Here is a 21,131-nt window from a genome sequence, read left to right on the forward strand (position 1 = left end):
TCCAACTAATAGTTCCCGTCTTTCTCATCAAAATAGGCCTTTACGTAAGAGATAACATCCTCGAAAAGTAGCGTTGTCCTAATGGAAAAGCACTTTATTTTTCTTAAAATGTGGTCGCTTTTTTAAATTATACGTGATATTCTCCTATTATTATTTCACCTTTTTGAAGATAGTCGTAGATGAAGATGCAAAGTCTCCATACAGAATGTCTAACTGCTCTTTCAATTGCCTAAGCATATTGCCTTTCAAAAATAGATATTCAATGATAGCTCGATAAAATCTTCACAAAAACTCATTTGTCCGATGGCCAAACAGAAACTAAGTGTTCAAAATTTCTCTCAGCACATGCACAATGGTATTTAACAACTTGACAATTGTTGACATTTTCAGGTTGAATTTAGACAACCCTCGTATTCGCTCATTGAATAATATACTATTTCAAATCAATAAATTATCGTTTAAAAATTCTCATTCTTGCAAACTCGACTTTACTCTTATTTTGATTGATTGATTGATTCTAATTCGATTCCAATATAATAACACAAAAATAGATTAGATAGAAAACCAGTGAAACAATTAAATTTATTAGAATTTATCGAAATGTTCCATTTAAAGTCACACTGATAGAATAGACTTAAATTGGTTAACGATTTTCCATTGGTATTTAAACTTTTCCATACTGTACATTAAAAACTAAGGTAGTGTCCAAACAAAATATTACTAAGAAATTGTTCCCTTATTTAATTTAAATACAGTTCTGTTGATTTTATCGACATAGAGTCTTCGCGCCAACATGAATATTCAATAAATAAAATGCATCACATCATCCGAAGTATACAAGGCACGTCCGCGCATGGTGTCATGTGTATATGCATCGAATGAGTGAACAATGGAGGAAAAGGGCATGTTTCATCACAGCAAGCGACTTAGTTTTTAGGGTTGGGCTCTCTCACTTTCATTATTATACCATTGAATATTATTCGGTACGAATTGAAGTGGAAAAGTAAGTGTAGAATTGCGTGGGTTCCAAACGAAATGCTTCTATTTTTGATGCTATGGTATTAGTGATATAGAAATAATAATAAAAACGAAATTTCACCCAAATACACAAATAACAGTAATATTTGTTTGGGGATTTTGTTTTATAAGTAACCATTCCATGATACTGAAGTTCAATATAAGAAATAAGATTAATACACCTAAATAACTTTGTTTTTAGGACATTATTTGTGGTATTTGTTGTTTGAATCTAAATTAGATGAATACGTCAGGATTTACAAATAAATAGATTATGTACTTCAAAGTACTGTTTTGACACGTTATATCAGATACCTAAGACAATGTTGAAAACTCAGGTTTTTAAGAAGTAAATACTAAACATTTCTATTATCACAAAAGTCATAAATTGAAGCAAGGTTTCTAGGTATAACGACTGATTTTTATGATCGGAGTCACCAGGCGTTTTCCTTTTATCGTCTTACGTAATTTTGGAATTGAATTGGCATAATAAGCAACTGTGGCTTTTGCAAGAAATTTACCAAAATTACCCTCTCAGTATCCCAAAATACCATTAGCATGAAGATTGTATTTTTCGCTGGTTGTGAATTTAGATGTTTCTACTCTTTACAATACATTTTAGTTTATACAAAACTCATTTATTATTTCTAATTCTGAAGGAAAATTTCCTTGCTTTCTTTATGCTGCGTTAAAAGAAGGCCGCAAATGACTGCGAGTTTGCTTATGAGCATTTGTGGTACCCATCGTAAATATGTTTGTCAGGTTCAATTCAGCAGTGATTATATTATGTTTTGCATGGTATGAAAGATTCAACTATTTGTCTACATCTAGTTGTCAACATTAGGATTAGTAGCGGTTGTGGGTGCTTCACTTGCATGTTTGTCGTTATACGACTATCTACCAATATTTCAGTCATATAAAATACCACAGATTTCACTAATGCATATACCAAATTTTGGAGTCAACCAAATAATGGTTTTATATTTATAAATAGGTGAAACAAATAAACGGATAGTATTAATGTCAATGATATTATTTTTTGCCTGAGTCATTTATACAAAGAAACTTTGTAGCCTTCGACATGTGGTGCTACTGAAGAATGTGAAGAATATAATAGACAAAAACAGAAAAAGTAGTGAAGAGGTATGAACAAAAAGTTTGAAGAATGTGAAATTATAAAATAAATAATAAGAGGTGCAACAAAAAATTCAAACTAGAAGTACAGTGTGTGGAAGAATTTTATAACCAAGCAATAGGACACTGAATTTGGGAAGAACAGCAAGAATTTCATACCTACATAAGATACTTAAGTTTGATGCGCTCCATATAAAAAAATGGAAAGATTTTAAAAACATAAGCATAAAGTTTAAATAGATTTTTGTATATGCTTTAATGATTCACTCTTTTTTCATTTCTATGTTAATCTTTTCGATGTCAGAACTGCCAATTATCAAATATACTGAAATGATTGTATGTATTTTCTAGCTATATTCTTCTGAACTTGTTAAATCAGTTATCTGTTTTGTTCAATTTTTATAAAAATAGCTTGAGATGTAGATGAAGAAGGCATTATTAAAATATAATTTAAAAAAAAACATATGAAAAAGATAAAATTTTTGAATATATCTTCGTGAGATCTATTTTCACCCTCAATTTCACGTTGCTCACGTTTCTTCACTTAAATAAATTTAAAATCAAATTATTGAGTTCAAAATTTGACAGCTCTCGATGGAAAGATTCTATTTCAAAAAATTAAAGAAATTGATTTGTCCATTAGATCGAGGACTTGTCGATCCAGATTATATAAGAAAATGTAAATCAAAAATAAATTTTTGACAAATGAGTAGCAATTCCATTGAACAGTTTTTTTCTGAATCGAAATACATGAAATTCAATAAATGATATAGAAACAAACCAATTTTCAACCCTATATTTTATTGAAATTTGGTTATATGGACATGGAATTATATTTAGAGGAAAGTAAACAGTATTACAAATTTGCAGAATCTCGAGTTCTTGTTGACGAAGAAAATTTGAAAAAAATTCTTTTTCAGTGAAAAGCATATTTATTCTACTGTCTTTTATTATTTACACAAAGTAACATTTGTCGAAATAAAATAAGTCTGAAAAAAGATTAAAAAAAGACCACCATATATGCGACACACAAAAACGGAAAAATGCGAATAGAAAGTCATTTCATTTTCAGAGCTTTTTGAAGTATTTCGCTTTGAAATGCCATAAAAGCTCGACCATACACAATTCGGTTTTCATCATCTTTTTTTGTAACATATGTGATAAAAGAACAGAAAACAAATATTATATCGATATACTACATAGTTCTGGATCCATGGGCTAATGATAATATTTTCAAAATCAAGATTTTTAGAAAGTTGTTTCTCACTCCATTTCCCAAGTTCCCATGAAAACTTAAACAAAAAAAATATAAATAATTCCATTTATTAAATGTTTTTGTCCTCGTTCTTTCTTGACAATTCTCATAATAATTGGTTAATTGAATAAGAAATATGGTTCATAAATAAAAGTTTCAATTTCGTAAGAACTTTGTTTGATCATTGAAGACTGATTCTGTTTTAACTATGACCAGAATGTTTCTGTTTAATGATACAGAGCCATAAATAAATTTTCTAGTAATGTAGAAGACAAGTTTGATTCATTCAACTGACGTATTGGAGAGAAAGAATGTTTTAAAAATTAATTTCTATATGGTTTTATAGGGTTTATAAATGACATGATAATGAAAAATTGTGGATAACGAGTAATCAAATAATTGTGTTCACATACGCTCATAATGTTGTCTATCCATGTAATATCCACGTACTGGGTTAGGAAACAAATTATCTAATTGTATCTGTAATTCTTCAAAATACCGTATTTCAATGAGACTTTAGTGAGAGAATATTGGTGGTTAGGTTAGGAAACAAATTATCTAATTGTGTCTGTAATTCTTCAAAATACCGTATTTCAATGAGACTTTAGTGAGAGAATATTGGTGGTATTCTCATCTGCCCTTAGGGGCCATCCATAAAGTACGTCACATGTTAATGGGGAGGGAGGGTTGGCTTATGGAAAACCATATTAATACTGTTTTTTATTGATATTTAGATTACATAAAAATGCATCTATTGAAACTATATAACTAGTTGAATGTGTATGATAATATACAAAATGTAGGAAATCACAAATGGCAAAGGAATGAAATATAATTTTATAGAGTATTGCATCGAAACTGTGCACTCAAAATTATAAAATACCTTACAATTCAAATGAAGGGGATTTTTTTGGTCCTTCCTCTATGTAACTTTTTAAAACTCTTATAAAAGAAAAAGAATTGAATTCTGAAGAAATTTTCACAGCATAAATAAATTATTTTATCAATTGTTCAAATTGACTACTAATGGTTTTACGTTAGGTCACTTTTCTAGGTTTATGTATCAACATTTCTCAATATCTTCCAAAGATAAATAAGTTATATATAGAGGCTACGCAACGTATATTTTAGTTTTGATATATCCCCAGCAACATTTTACGGTAATGAATTGGATGGTCTACATAGCAACACATATCCAGTTAACTCACCCAATAACTACATAAGTTGATTGTTTTCCTCATTTTTTACATATTGTCATTTATTTTTCATATATTTCAACTTCTATCCGAAAGCAGACAATAAAATGTATAGCAAAGTGATTGGCAACATTGTAACTATATAATCTTATATGTAAACTACAATAAAATACAAATATATAAGAAAACCTACGAAAATATTAGTCGGATCCTTAATAAAATTAATTATCCTGATTATAAATGATTGACTCAATAGTTGTTACTCTAGTCTGTGATCAGGATTCACAAAATATTGCTGCTTCCTATGCGAATGGGTCAACCGAGCTTGAAACAAACATTACATCGTACTTACGGAACTGGCCTTTACGAGAAAATTTTACCCCTGGTCAGAAAAATGTCACCCACGATCCTTTAGTTCCGAAGGAAGAGATTAACACACTTGGATTGATCAAGCAGTTTGTGAAAGTAATAAACAAAAATGCAAGCATTTTGGTCGAGTAGTACTGGTTTTTGGGACAAGACAGCTGTAACTCAGGGTATTAAAGGAAAGCCAGAGCCAAATAATGGTACATATCTTCATTACTTATAATTGGTTCCAGCTAAAATAATTCTTCTCTTCAAATGTAATCAATGTTCATAAATTTATTATTATTATCGAAAAGTGATGAAAATAGAAGTGCGGGGCTACCCCGAAAATGGTGGATGATACAAGAAAATTGCATTAATATTTAGATTCACGACGTCATTGTACATAAGACTCACCAAAAATAGTGCTGAGGCTTGATTAATTTTTTTTGCTGTCCATTGTAATTATAACGTTGTTTTGTATATCTTAGTAATAACCAGGAAATGTTTTGTTTAAATGGAGAGAGGGAGATGCGTTTGAGTAAGTGTAGATAACATTCACCATATGAAATATGATCTAACCATATATCATCTATATCACACCAGAAATCAAATTTTTTATGATGTAAATAAAATTCTCTCATCGCTATTTCTCAGTTGTTTGTAATTGTTTACTATTAGTCTAAATGAAGATTTGTCGGAGAAGCAGATATTGTGCAATATATTTTGTGTCTATGACGATGAGTTGGTGAAATCTGACACGAAAAATTGACAGCTCAAAGTAGAACATTAATTTCAATAAATTTTGAAGAAGTTTGATAGAAGTGGAGGAATTCTTTAGTAAAGAAATCTATATAATTTGGTATGACTGTAAATATAAAAGATCCAAGTGATACTGAAACTAATAAACTAACAGACACCAAAAATAACAATGCAGATTCAAATGAAGTGATCAATCCAATTAAATATAGCATTGCAAAAACTAACTTAGCAGAAAATATCGATAAGATGAATACTTTACATGATTTAGAATCCAATCCAATGTACCCATATACTTCATCATCAGTTTCCAGAGCAAGCAGTCTACTATCGTGTTCGACTCACACGTCTTTGGAAGTAAATTTGAGCAAAGTTAATTATAACAATAATTACAAAAATTTAGAGAATAGTTCTAGTAATACTGATTGTACTATGATGTATTTTCCCACAGCTTCTTCAAAAACTGCAAATATTTCAGCTGCCTCCAAATTTTTAGATTGGCTTTTAGATTTTTTTTGGAAATGCAGTCCAGGATGTCAAGATCTACCCACTAAATAGAAGTTATATAGATTCGTAGGATAATATGATATAGTTATATATAGTGAATTTCCAAATAAAGAGAAAAAACATGTGATGTATTATTACATGTTGTTTGAGGTAGGTGGAAGCTCGATTTTAATAGAGAATCAAATTTGAGAAAATCATGTGAGAAGATGTTAATAGTTGTAGTGTAGAATGTTTATCATACTATCCATCATGTTTATAAATCTAGTATCATTCTTCACTTTAAATTTTCTTTGTTGGAGATAATTATTCATTGCCTTTGATTTTTGTTTTATCAAAAATATACAAAGGTAAAACAAGTTGACACTCTACTAACTTTTGCGGAAAGCGTCCTTCCTCGATTAGATTATTCATCCCGAATGAAAGTTCGAAAAATGTAAACAATGATATATTCATTTCCGCAGCTTCGTTCACTAATTTCCAAGAGATCGTGCAAGTGCCACTTGATATTATTTATTGGAATTTATCACTAATACAATGTTTTCTGGGACAATAAATGTAGTGACAACAAATCGAATATTTTTTCTTCTTTTCTTTGCCTTATCCATTGAGAACGTTGGCTATTAACAAGGCTATTTTCATTTTGTTTACTGCGTTTCTAAACAGATCAACAGATGACACACCAAACCACTGGCGTACTTTGTGCAACCATGAATCCTGGTCCCCTCTAACTATCTATTTTGATTTGGACAATCAACTGCAACCACATTAACCACATTCCCATTACTGTAACCTCTATGCTTTTATCAACACAAGAAGAAAACCCTGGGATTTCACCAAGTGGCAGAACCTTGCTTCCATAGTAGCAACGTCCAGAGAACTCTCCAATATATAAGAGTTATCAACCCTATTATGAACCAAATTATATTTCCTCGTAAAATAGATTTATTGTCATATATAAATTATAATCCCATGGATCCATGAATAATCCATTCTACTAAGTCTGCATCAAAATTTTTTTGTCTTTTCTATACAGCGTTAAAAGACTACAGCTGTATTGTGTCATATAATACTACAGAATTTATGTAATAAATCTTTGTGAACAACTATTTTTTGTTAAACGCAAGTTTTCATATTGTAGGCAAGGTAGAACAGGTTTAGAATTTTTGTTTTATATTGTAGGTAGTAACGATTGTGGTTGTCTAATATCTTCATTTTTTTCTGTACAACATCCATAATAATGATTTAATAATACATAACTTAATACCCCCCTTGTCTTGAATATTTTCGTTTTTTAGGAATTTTACTGATTGCGCATTGTAAATTATTTTACCACTACTTAGAAATTTCACTTCCTATATTTCACAGTCTATTTTTCCGCCAAATTCACTCCAGCCTATTTTCTTTCAAAATTTCATAGGATTTTTTTGGTTCTCATTAAAAAGTACTCGCTTCCTCTTTTTTGTTGGTACTTTTGTTTCCTCCTGCGTGAATTTTTTTGAACGTTTCAAAGATTAGAATTTCTCATATTTATTATATACCGATATTTGTTGGTACAACTTCAACAACTAACTTCTTTATTTGGCATTGAAGAAATATATTATTTGTGAAAAATTAGAATATAAACAATGGAAAGCCTACACATCAACAGCAACTATGTAATGTGGACGACAAAAAACTACCCACCGTAATTTTTATTCTATACATAGTATTTTTGAAAATTTATTTCAAATGTAAAAGACTTTATACGATATAGATCAACATATTTTTTATGGGGGAAACAATGCACCCAATCTCAGAATTAACCGACATTTTACATTTAACCTAATTTACTAACTACTTTAACGTCTCATTTGATCACTTAAGAAATAGACGTTTATGCGTACTTCACTATTGTGGCTACTAACTAATGAACTGAGTTGTAAGTATCACTTTTCACATCAGTTCAAAAGGCTTGGTGCGTTTGAGCCTGCGGACTGTGTCTTGATTATAGAGAACTTCCATCATTTCGTTGTTTTTATGGTTAAGGAGTCGTTTTTCGTTACCTTCAGCATTCTTCTTTAACTCTTCTCTCACTGTTTCTATATGGAGTTCTCGGTGTAGATCTTTATTGCGGACATACATACATGGGGCGTTAACTATAATCCTTAGTATTCGGTTTTGGACTCTTGGCAAGCATAATTACTTTCACATTTACAACCCCATAATTTTAAACCATATTTATATTAGCAACTTATTTTTAATAGTTGTGAGTTTCGTCCTAGTAACCAATATAGTTTTTTATGTCTGAGTTTTAGTTCCTTTGTATTAATATGTTCCTGTCAGTTTAGTTTGGTATTCAGATGTAGTTCTAGATATTTTACTATTGTCTTGTATGGGATAATGTTTAGTTAAACTGGGAGATTGTCCATCTTATAGGTAAAGTTTATATAGGCGGATTTTCCCTCATTGATTTGAATTCGCCATTTGTTAGTCCATACATCTATTTTGAAGATTATTGTTAACCTCTCCAATTAATAGAATAACATGTGATCATAAAAACTGCCCAGTAGTAAGTAAATTCAACTGAAATTATTTTGTAAAGTGATCTAACCTCCAAAAATAGATGATATTATGATATTATCAATAGGAAAAGTCCTGAAAACAATACCAATCAAAGTCTTTTATTTATTAATTCAATTTTTTGCGGGAGCTATAGAGTTAAAAAAAATATGTGGTTGTCAGAATATGAGATATTGACGACTATTTCCTTCGAAAAATTTAAGCCAACCAAAAAGCTGTAATATTTTATGTTTACCTAGCAACGATCAAATTTCAGCGATAATACTGTACTAGTGCAAATTATCGATAATTTGCACTAGTGCCAAATTTTCGTCTAGGATTAATAAACATCATTTGGTTTTAATTTTATATTTTAAGAAAAGGAACAATTATTGTTTATTTTAAATTAAATTTTTCTCAGGAAATAGTATGCCAAAATGCCCTCTCGTGCATGTCAAATTGTCTCATAATTTCCTCTCGTGCGCATTCGCGCACTCGAGAAAATTAAATTATCGACAATTTGACATGCACTCGGGACATTAATATTGATAATATGCAGTCAAGTAGCTAGTAAAAATTATTCATTTAAGCCTTAATTTTTTTTTAGTTTTAGTTTCAGAAGTGTTGTGGTAAATCCAGGTTCCATCTACATCTATGAATCGTCTCATGAAATACGACTAATTCATGTAAATAATGCCTAGGTAATATTTATTCTAATGCGCCTTTGGTCCAAAGCGAGCAAACGCGACCCACAACGCGCGGATTGCTTAAGAGAGCGTAATTCCTCAGTCAGTATATGGCAAATGCCATATACTGTATATGTGATTTGTCGGTTTCATCTTCTATTTCTCTAGTCTAGTCCCTTGTCTCTAGAGAAGACTCTAGTCTTCTTGTGTGGCCACGTTTGAATTTAGCTGTGCAAAACTTCGATCTCCGTACAAAGTGTGTAACTCCTCTTTCTTTAGCGTAGGCGTATGGTTAAAACTTGAGTAAAAACCTTTAAACACATGCGCTGATATAATTCCCAGTTTATATTGATAGGTGCTTCAGGTTTAGGTCGAAATTGTTTCAGACAACCCTCGTATGTATACGTATATTCAACTATTTTGGAAAATCATGGCATCTCAATTAATATCATTAATCCATTTAATATCTGTTACACTTACCGATAAAATGTAGAAGTACCATGGATTTCGGATAAGTTTTATGTTGTTATACAGTTGAATGACATGATTGGAATAGCTGTTTAACAAAGTATTCGCATGTACATTCTAAGAACATTCACAAAAACACCCCTATGGATAACCATCAAATTACTTATTATGATATATTTTCTCCTATCTCCTTGAAAAACAATATAAATAGGAATTATTGTTGTTATTGTTTTAGTTCGATACAAACTTTGTATTTTTTATTGTGAATTTATTTGTTAAATGATACGTCGACCGTGTTGATTCCATATACATTTGTTTGTGTGTATATTATTAAATTTATAGGAAACATTCTAAACTTTAAGTTAAATGAAAATCTGGGTACCTAATATTGACAGCTCACTATAAAGTAATTTCGGTTTTATGGTCACAGAGATATAGAGTTATTGGTTAATCTCTTAAGGTTTGCTTATTTATATTCTATGATGTATTATTGTATTAAAATAAAATTTAGTGTGATTTCAGATAAAGGTATAAATAAAATAGACTTTTTTTTTTCTTTTTATAGATTTTACCAACTACTCCAAGAAAAAATTGTAAATCTAAATTTTGCATTCCATTGAAATTCAACAACAAATTGTCAAATGTTTTAAGTTCGTCTTAGACGGAAATTTTCACGTACCTAAAAAATAATATTCTCTTGAATTTACACACATTGACAAACACGATGGATAACACAGCGGCGACATGTCTCATTAATTTTAGCTAACAAGCACTGCAGGTTTTAAACTTTATCACCCAAAAAATATTATATTAACTACCGATATTGTTATCTGTAATAGAAATGAAATTGAACTCCGATTTGGATCTATAAAAAAAACGTAATAATTCACGTTTTTCAGGTGACGCAAACATTTTGTTATTGTATCAAGGACAGAACCGTATTCTAGTTGTAGTGAAATATACCATTATTCGACAGTTTAAAAATTAGAAATCAGATTCATTGATAAACAAGTTGACAGCTCATAGAGATATTTTAATAATGTTTATTAATTTTCAGTTTACTAGAATTCATCTGCCCACTTCTTCTCACGCTACTTTTATAGCTAACTCGATTTTGTTCTAAACATTCTGGTAAAAATTTAAAACTCTATAGAATATTCGGTAATCGCATAATGATAAAAGGAGAAGAGAAATAACTAAACGAAACATTTCTAACATCGTTACAATACAAAGAAGTTCCATAAAAAATCACATCGAGCTTTAAATAATGTTTCAAACTCATAGGGAGTTCTTAAATTGCTTATTAACAGGAATAGAAGGTAACGTTAAATCATGGTTTAAAATTATACAATTATCAAGTTCCATCGGGCAATATTATTGTATTTTATTCGGAATAATCCCACTAATATATTTTCATCTTGAGCCCGTTGCACTCTTCCGTTTCCAGCACGGCATTCGGCAGAAGACAATCACGTTGATTGGCAGTTCAACAATACGTCACTTAAACTGAGATTTTCTATTGTCTAATCTGAAGTTTATTGTAGCTTCATCTTGCTATTGAATATGATATTCGCAGGTATATGACTATCGTCGCTAGTGTAGTTCACAAAACCGTATTCTGGAAACTAATATTCTTGAAATTATTGGCTTTGGTGGCATTCATAGTAAGTTTCGCCACTTTTACACTTAGATTGCTATCCCATTGCCGGTAGTTGTTGCCTTTTCTTGAATGATTACGTCCATTGCTGTAACTGCTGACATACCTTACAGGGACCCCAAAATCTAGCGTGGATTCCATCCAAAATGGATGTTTTATCAATATTACCACAATTTCTTCATTTTTATTGGTGCTTCAATGTTCAACTCCCTCTTTTAGCCCCCTTTTGGTCAGGTGGTAGCAAACACGTCGCCAAGATTATCTGCTCCACTAACCCGACATGTATGTAAGTTGGTCATAGGAAAGATCAATTAATCCCTATAGGTAAATTTGCCGACGGGATTTTATATCGGAAACCAATAAAAAACAAATGATGCCTTTTTCTTTGACTACGTTATTATTCAAAAGCAACATTTATATAATAGTACCTAAATAGTTAAATTGGGTTAAGTTGGGTTATTTGTACCAACATTATAACATAATTTTTGCATACGTTTTAATTTGACATTCTTTTAACTTTTTAAAAAGACATTTTACTGTTCCTTATCTACAGACGCAGACACAAAAAACATCAGTCATTTTGAATTCTTATAGCTCCATTTACAATTTCTCATAATCATCCGTCTACTCCAGACAATAGTTTCCATGTAATATTTTTTTATGTTGTTTAAAACGCTCTCCAGACTATCAATATCAATATAAACAAGAGTCAAGCTACAAGAAAAAGAAGAATAACCTATCTATACCATAACTATATAATACTCCTATATATATACTCCCATGTCTCTTTTAAGACTCTTTATCTATGCAAGTTTGAGAACGCGCAGAACCGAGTTGGAACCTCGGAGGATAGAGAAACGTTGTCATTCCGTCTTCCTTAATCGGAACAGCTTCCACTTATAGAAACTGTTCACATAGGAGTATAACATATATGATCTAGACTCGTACATAACCTGAGACTAAAATCAAGCAACATGACTACTAGTATGTACTAGGCTTCAAATACCTCGAATAATGTAACGATTTAACACCAAGTCTATTAACGTAATTAATAACTAGTTTACAGCTGAAAGTTGTTAATTATTGTTTATTTATGTTTTAATTGAATAAATTAATTGATTAAATAAATATATAGAAAAAGTTGAAATTTGTGAACCAGTGTACATTTTATCCAACAGCGACTCTGTTCAAAAACCACTAATTCGAATGTTTACGAAACATCTTTTTCCAATTTTACGTAGAAATTCAAGTTTATATTTTTTACATGATCGATGCATTTTCTCGGAGGTTTCTATTGGGCAATTGTTGATATGTTGATTGACAGATAATTGTTAAAAATTGTGTATCGCCGTGATTTCTAGCGACAATAAATCATGCTCTTGTCAGCGTTCCTGTAATATACCGACATATTTTCAACCATTTAAAGTGAATTATTTATTATTCGTTTAGCAATAAACAATCTTTAAAGAAGAACTGGTCTAGATATTGTACAAAAAAGTTCAATTACAGTACGTACCTTTCGAGGAATATTTTCCTTGATTAATTTTTCACTAATATGAAGTATTATTAAATTTATAAATTAATATTTTATAACGAATAATCTGCTCTTGGAAAATAAAAACCTACTGATTATTGTTTATACTTTAGGTCAATCAAATATAAACAAGCCTTCTGTATAACTAAAATTAAAATTTATCAATCACAAATTCACTATCATAATTATACATTTTGTCATAATTTTTTCTTCCGTTCTCATGGAATAAAGGTGGACGGGTAGGTAACCAGTTGCAGAGTGAGAGATCCAAATATGTAAAAATCACATAGCGATAAGTTCGGACTGTGGATGATCAAATATTGTCCAGTTCATTTCCACTAGTTTCTACTGCGTTGTAGTGAACAATGGAACAATCTCCTAGTTTGCAATTCAACTTGATCCAGATTTTCAGCAGTAGTTTGCGTCGATGGTCTGACATCCATATAAGAAATCTACTAGTAGTACTTCTCCAATCTCAAAAAACCTTGGTCAGCACTTTCCCCGCAGACAAACAAGTTTTGGCTTTCACGGGGTGCAACTTATCTTTCTTATCCACTCCTTATTTGTACACTTTGATCTGGGGGTGTAATGATGCAATCATGTCTCTTCAAAGGTGACTATTTGACGCAAAAATATTTCCCTTTATTCTTCAAAACGAGTTCGAAACAATTGAGACATGCGAACTCGTGCGGCTTTTTAATCATGATTTAGCAACTTTGCACACGAGCTTTTTATACAGAAATTTGAAGCACTGTGGGGCCTTAGTCCCGTTCGATAAGTTCATGTATATTAAAATATTTTCATTAACCACATTGGTGCGAGGACGTAGAGATGCATTTGATTTCAAACACGTTCATGACTTTGTTTGAATTTGTTAAACCAAACTTTTATTTTTGACCACATCCAAACTGAGCAAGCAATTTGCGTTAAATTTCGACAGGTTTCACGTTTCTACATACGAGTATTATAATGCGTTGCTCAACAGAGATGGGTACACTTTTCTTACTCATTGTAAGGACTACTAACTTAAATATTGGACAAACGAGCTGATGTGGTTTCTCTACTCTAGGTATCCCCCTACCTGACGTCTAGAAATGTATCAATCAAACAAAAATACCCTTCGGCCACTAAAGGCCTGTTTATATTTGGTTGACCCTCGTATCTGATCTGACTTTAAAAGAAATTCTTTCCTTATTTCTCTTCTGTGGTATCAGCTACAGAGCAATAGGAAAAGCATTGGTAAAAAGGTAGGTAGCAAAACCAATTCTTGGGAAAACGTAAAGGGGCTGAGACAAGCAAAGACTCTCCTGGGAAACTATAACCAGAGAAGATCTACTAAATGTATCAACCTAACTAAGAACAATCTACGAATACTAATGGGAGTCCTATCAGGGCACTGTCGCCTCAATAGACACCTAAAGCCGCTAGACTTAACAGATAATGCGGCATGCAGATTTTGTTATACAGCGGATGAAACCTCTATCCACATTCTCTCGAAGTGTGAAACACTACGTAACTCCAGAGCACTATCCCTAGGAGCGCATAAAATAGAAGACGAATATCTTCCAGCCATCCCAAATTCTGGATTTTCTAACAGTACAGCGGTTTACAGATCAGCTGTAAACACTGACCCAATATCGCAGCAAGAAAAGGAGACATAATAATATATAGAAATAATGTATATGATACCTCAATAGATATATACATACAAAGAGCACGTTAATCAAAATCAATCATCAAAGTTAATATTATTATTTTTATTGCGTTAGTGTGATCATTAATTCCAAACGAAAAACTGTAAACTCCGGATTTAACAAGACGGTATTGGGCGTTTGCGACACTACGTGCCCATACTATGTATACACATACTGCTCAGATTCAACACAATGCGACTTCTACTTGAAATAAAATAAAAAAATATACTAAAAGAGAAACGTTTCGACGCCATTTAAAACATTGAGGAAAACCTCAAGAAAAGAACATTGTTTAAGAGTAGTATTTGGAATTCGAATTTTGTGTCATATTTTTTATTTGTTTTTAATTGATTATGAACCGTATTTCCTATCATACCTCATAGAAAGTATCTCTAAAAATTCCAAAACCTCTTATATAATTTTCTCTCTATGAATTTTTGCTTGTGTTTCATTTTTGAAGGCATATAATTCTGTAGCCAATATCTTAATTTTCCGCTACATACTAATCTTTTTTTCTCATTCAAATATTCAATTCTTTTCCATAATTTTTTTTGATGTTTCACGTTGTAGATCGATAAGGTCAGAAATGTTAAGCGCATTCGGCACTATCAAAGCACTGTATATATTCAATTAAAAACAAGACAAGTATTTCCTAGGAATTCAGAATACTTGTCTTGGTAATGAACCACTGATGCTTCAGTAATCTTTTTAACCAGATAAAGATCATTATTTGAAACATTGCAGTAGATGGTTGATTCGTTTTATTTCTTGTGTTATTATTCTTTTGTCATTTTCATTGTTATAAAATGTTGGCCGTAATTTCACATGTTTGTGTGAGTATGCAACAGTAATGTTGGATTTTATGATGTATACAACCAACTCTAATACTAAACGTAATTTCTAGAGAAAAAGACAAGAACTGCTATCGAAGTAACAATCTATTGTTTAATTCTAGTACATCAACTTGATAGTTAAAAGAGCGATTAAATTAGACCAGTACCTAAAAGTTGTTTTCGATAGTTTAAAGTAAATAAAGTAAGTAGATATGGTAGATAATAGATGAGATCAACAATCGTAAACCATAGACCGGAATTTTGTGTTGAGGGAAAAGCGTTTTTATGTTTAGTTTCGATTGTAAGAGGATTGCTATTTAAATTTTTAGAAATGGCAACACTAATGTGAATATGTCAAATCTGACATCGCCATAAAGTTTCACATTTTTAATGTACTCAGAACGTGGTTGTTGTTAAAGATATTTGAAACATTCATCTTAGTCAAAAAATAGAATTAAAACATTTTCGTGCGATTATTTTCTTCGACTTTCGAAGTGGATTAAACAAGAAGAAGTGTGCCGATTAACTCGCTTGGACTTTGGGCGATGAAGTACCATCACTAGCCACCATGTTTCGCTGGTTTTTCCGAATTCAATCGTGATCGCATTTCACTGCAGGATGAATTTCGTGAAGGTCGTCGAAAATCGGTTATTGTGCCAGAAAACATCGATGCTGTGCGTAAACTGATATTGCAAGCATACTTGGGCATTCGTTCCACTCGCATACATTCAATATTCCATGAACATTTGGATATGAAATAGTTATTTTCCTAACAAGTGCGGAAAGTGATACTTTCCCGCACGCGACTACAGTTGTCCAGAACGACGCGGAGCGGAGTTCGGCAAGCGGTCAAGTGCGGAAAGACATTTTGCGCATTAGTTAGGAACATTATTTTTTCTACGACCGTATATACACGACCCATTTTTCAAAAATTATTTTATTCCAACAAACATAATAATATACAAAACTTTAACTAAAAACTACTAAGTATTATAAATATTAATATTGAAAACACAATTCGTTGCAGTCTGTAGACTAGTAAGAATTGCCGGTCCAGTGGAGTTATTTGGTTTAATGTGGTTTAATTTAGAAGAAGATTGTACTTATTCGGTCACTTCCAAGACGTTTTGAACAACTTTGACGTTTTAGTAACAATTACACGCCTGGGTTGTCATAGCAACTGATATCAAACCCGGGTGGTTTGATAGTTGTTTTGTGACACTTCTCTGAAGAATGTACAAGGTTATATAAAAAATATCTTTATTATTTTATATTTTCAAAAAATTAAAAATGCTACAAAAAGCTATAAAAGATTTAAATTTTATTTGATGGACTATTTCGTAAATAATTATTTACCTGTAGTAACAATAGTTATAACCTCCGAAGTAAAAAACTATCTAATAAGGTCAAAATTTGCTTAATTTTACTTTTCCGCAATAGTGCGAGAAAGTGACACTTTCAAAACTAAAATGCGTGCGGGAAAGTGGGTTAAAACGCACGGTCGTAGAAAAAAGATTTGTTCACGTTGGATACCGCTTAGTTTGACAATCGGGCAAAAAAACCTCGTGTCGATTTTTCAAGACGAGCCAGATCAAACAAAAAAAGTTGTTCGCACTTCCATGCAAATGGTCACCTGTTTTTTCGGAATAACTGGACATGTCGCCATTATTTCATTAGAGCAACTTAAAATGATAAATTCTGATTTGTACACCAGCATTTTTTCGCTAAAAGTATACGAAAAAATCATAGAAACCAGCGGCAGAAGACGAATCATTCACCACAACGACATTGCGAACTCTCACTCTATCAGTTCAAATAAAAACGTTTTTAAATATTCAAAACATCGAATTGGTGGGCCATCCTCTGTACAGTTCTTGTTTGGCTCCCAATAATTTCTTCTTACTCCCGCAGATCAAAAATAAATTGCGAGGTCAACGTTTTTCTACAACTGAAGAAACGGTTGATGCGTTCAAATCACATGTTTAGGAAGTATCTCAATGAAATGGGAAAAATGCTTCGACAATTGGTTCAAACGCATGAGTGTACTGATCTTAATGGAGAATATTTTGAAAAACAATGAAGCGAAATCCAATCATAAATATTTGTTTTTATTTGTCTATCTCAAAACTTAAGCAGCAAACTTCGTAATATAAAATTATTCAAATTTGTTTTGTCTTTATACTTAAAATTTTTTATTGTTGCCATACGACTGTGACTTGGCAATTTCCTTTCTCTTTACTGTAAAGGTTTACTTCGAAAATATTATTCACTCTATACATTTTTGATATCCTACTATAATTATATCTTCCTTTTTTATAGACCTTCCAACCCTAATTTAATACTATTTATCTCAACGTTTGAAAATAAACTGTAATTGAAGTTATGTTTCTGTGATTGTCTAGATATTTGATAAATACTACTAAATCTGGTCAGTAAAATCATCTAAATAGGGTTCAAGCCTTCGACTGAAAATCATATGAAATAGTTAAATATGCGTCATCTTCTCAAGATAAATAATCAACGGTATGGTTAAAACCCTTTGAAATCTGGAATTTAATGTTACTGGATATCGGTCAAATGAAATTTCTTCTTAGAAGGATAAAAACTACAAGTCAATGACCTTTTCATTGTTTTGTTGAAAGAACTCATATGATAAAATTGTTTTTTGTCTGAAGCCTATTCCACATTAGAGGTCTAGCAATTAAAGAATAAGATTGATTTTTTTGCCGCGTTGATGGTAACTTTGGAACGCAGTTATTAGATTCTAGAAGGATTTCATTGTTAGTAGAACCACCTTATTCGACAAATTTATAGCATTGCGACTTGTTTCTCTTTCTCAAACTCAAAAACGTTTCATTTTGAGTTGTTTGTGGACATCCCAACAATAACAAGTGTGCTACCAAAGTTTACATTCAAAGACTTCTAGAATTGCTATAATGCAACAAATGGAAAAATTTCTGGAGTTATCGTATTAAGAGAGAGTTAAAGAGAATTACTTATATAATAAATAATTTTGACAGCATCAGTCTCTTTACTTAATTTGTTGACACTCAATTCTCTGTTCAAACAGATCCACAAAAATACTTTTCATTCAACTAGATAATATTACTTATTTAAATTAATTATTGTAAGGAATAACGACGCACCTTAGACAGGCGTATCCAGTTGGAAACAATGAAACAAGCATTAACATTACAGAGACGGACTCATAAAAAATCAATTACACGTTTTGAAGATATGAAAATTTTCAGGGTTTGAGGGAACACCTCCACTCGAAACTGTTGATAAATATAGTTTCCACAGAACAAGCATCCAACGAATTCTTTTATCTGGGTGAGAATCATGTCTAGTGTATAAAACAAGGAGTCTTTTTTGGACATTGCCGCCCCTTAATTTAACAGAGAGTGCAACGTGCAGATTCTGTTACGTAGTGGGCGTAACCTCTATCCACAATCTAAGTGAGACACAATTGTTACAAGTAAAATTTGGTTCTGCGCAGTATAGATATAAACACAATTTTGAGATAGCTCAGGATTTTACAAATTTAAGATTGCAGTGGTTCATACAAGGAAGATTATGAGCAACTATGCTATTTGTGAAGGGTATATTATAAAATGTAAAATTAATAAAGCTGTATATTTGATGATAAAGACTATTATGGGAAAAAGAATATAAATTCTTGTAATTTTAAAAAATTATGTGAACATTTGAAACAAATGCCCAAATAGTACCAACGAAAACATCGAAGGGGATTTCTAGAGAAATTGTTCTACAATTTATTCATGAAGTATCAAGTTAAATGTTTTTATGAACAGGACCGTGTTATTTTTGGCATATTTGATACATATCGGCTACAAGAATTTGTATAGTTCTTCCAATATCAATTGCAGAAGACAGTTATGCGAGGATCAATTAATATTTCATAAATAAGCACGGCACGCAAATTAAGAAATGAAAAATAATGTTTACTCCCCGTATAGAATTCAGTAAATATCTAACAAAACCGTCAGTCCACGTGGACTTTCATCTCCACTGTTTACCAATCAAAACATCGAATCGTAAACATAAATGCATTTCTATTGGCCAAAGCTGTATGTACATAATTTCTTCGAAATATTCCAGTTAGACATTAGCGTCGCTTGGCGATATTAATTTAATTAATAAATTTCTTTAAATAAATACAAATATGGGCGTTCTTTAGACCATGGGCGAATGAAGACAATGAAATTGTGTAGTGTAATGAAAAAGTGTAGTGAGAATATCGACAGGTATGAATTCAATGATAGATTTTGATATACAAATACAGCAAGTTATTTTAAATATAATCGAATGTTTAAACGAAAATATCCAGCAATCTGATAATGCAATCATAATAAGAATTGCTGAATTTACTAGAGTAGGTAAATTTTCCATTTATCGAGTCACGAATCAGTTGACAAAGCTACTCAAGAGGTAATAGATTATCCAATACAATTATACCAGTTTAGAAAAATTGCGTCAAGTTTAATCAGCATGTGGTTTTAAACACAAAAAACTAAATAAATGGATGGCAATAACCGAATTGTTAAGGATCGTTTGATGGCAAGATTATTTGCGTCAGATAAGATATTACCGAAGTTCTAATAGACACATAATTTATTTAGATGAAACATTTCGGTTGGGTTGACAATAATAAAAATTGCTGTTTGAATGGGCCCTGTTCTAAAGGGAAACGCATTATAATAGTACACGCTGGAAGCCTAAACCTTTATTAATATCTACTCCATGGCAATCCCAAAAAACTGAAGCAAGAACTTTTCCAGCAGATTTTTGGACACGAAACTTCTTAGGTCTTGGAGAACCAGAGTCTGGCCATTACATTGATTGTTGTGGACATCTTTTTTTCTTTTAATTTATTGCGTAACTCTGGTTTACTTTGTTGACGTCAAACTTTACACTGACACTTCTAATAAGTTATTGGTCGTTGCTATGGTAACGCAATATTTTGTTTATGCATGGAACTGATCTAGGTTAACTAGATATCAATACATCCTCGTAAAATCAGAATAACGAGAATGTAATCAGTCTCCAGAACTGAGTAAAGAGGTTGTGAAAGAAGATGAGTATGTGGTATCACCCTCTTTACAACCCATCATAATTCAATCAAATAATGACTCTAGTCCTGACGACTCTGACTACCATGATTATTTATAAAGATACTTTGGAATTCAAATGTTTTCCCTTTTGTTTTATTTAAAAAGAATTCATTTTCCTCATGGCTTTGCTTTGATATTTCGTTTTCCAGAAAAAAAACGGATGGATGGGGTACAAAAAGGGCTCAGTTCAGGTCTGGTACCTTGTTTAAACCAAACTCCCTCACAGGCAGGTACATTTTACTCGTCTATTCAAGTTTTATAATTTAATATTCAGTTGTAGCAATTGAGTGAGATATATTAATCATTTTTTTTAAGTTCCATGTAGGACTACAATTAAGTGCATCTGTCTAAATAAAAGGGTATGATGCCGTCT

At 31.6% G+C, this 21,131-nt stretch overlaps 1 protein-coding gene across 7 annotated transcripts in view; it reads right to left on the bottom strand.

Moving 5' to 3' along the window:
* Positions 1–21,131, bottom strand: part of LOC130442537 (protein scalloped) — a 199,222-nt gene that overhangs the window by 102,204 nt on the left and 75,887 nt on the right. The gene's annotated exons all lie outside the window — the stretch shown is intronic.

This window comes from Diorhabda sublineata, chromosome 4 (assembly GCF_026230105.1).
Source record: "Diorhabda sublineata isolate icDioSubl1.1 chromosome 4, icDioSubl1.1, whole genome shotgun sequence".
Taxonomy (NCBI): domain Eukaryota; kingdom Metazoa; phylum Arthropoda; class Insecta; order Coleoptera; family Chrysomelidae; genus Diorhabda; species Diorhabda sublineata.